The sequence below is a fragment of the Panthera uncia genome (genome assembly GCF_023721935.1).
Source record: "Panthera uncia isolate 11264 chromosome A1 unlocalized genomic scaffold, Puncia_PCG_1.0 HiC_scaffold_16, whole genome shotgun sequence".
Taxonomy (NCBI): Eukaryota; Metazoa; Chordata; class Mammalia; order Carnivora; family Felidae; genus Panthera; species Panthera uncia.
Window position 1 is genome coordinate 53,481,602 of NW_026057576.1, and position 564 is coordinate 53,482,165.

Sequence of the window (564 nt, forward strand, 5' to 3'; positions counted from 1 at the left end):
GCGGGGCCGCAGTCAGACCTGATGTCTGCCCCAGCCCACCGCTAGGGCCACAGTCAGAGTGGTGTGTACCTTATCTTCCCCTCTCCCAGGGGCAGGACTCACTGTGGAGTGGTGTGGCCCCTGTCTGGGCTACTTGCACACTGACAGGCTTGTGGTGCTGCTTCGATGGGATCTGGTGTATTAGTCGGGGTGGATCCGCAAGGTGCACAGGGGCGGAGGGGCAGGCTTAGCTCGCTTTGCCGTTGGTGGTCCCCTGCGTGAGGGGCTCTGTAGCAGTGGGAGGGAGGCAGACCTGTTGGAGGGATGGATCCACAGAAGCACAGCATTGGGCATTTGCATGGTGCAAGCAAGTTCAGTGAGGGGAACTGGTTCCCTTGGAATTTTGGCTGGGGGATGGGAGAGGAAGATGGCACTTGCCAGTGCCTTTGTTCCCCTGCCGAGCTGAGCTCTGTCTTCGTAGGCTCAACAACTCTCCCTCCTGGTGTCCTCTCACCCTCCCTGCTCTCCGAGAGCAGAGCTGTTGGCTTTTAACGTTCCAGATGTTAAGTCCCACTGGCTGTCGGA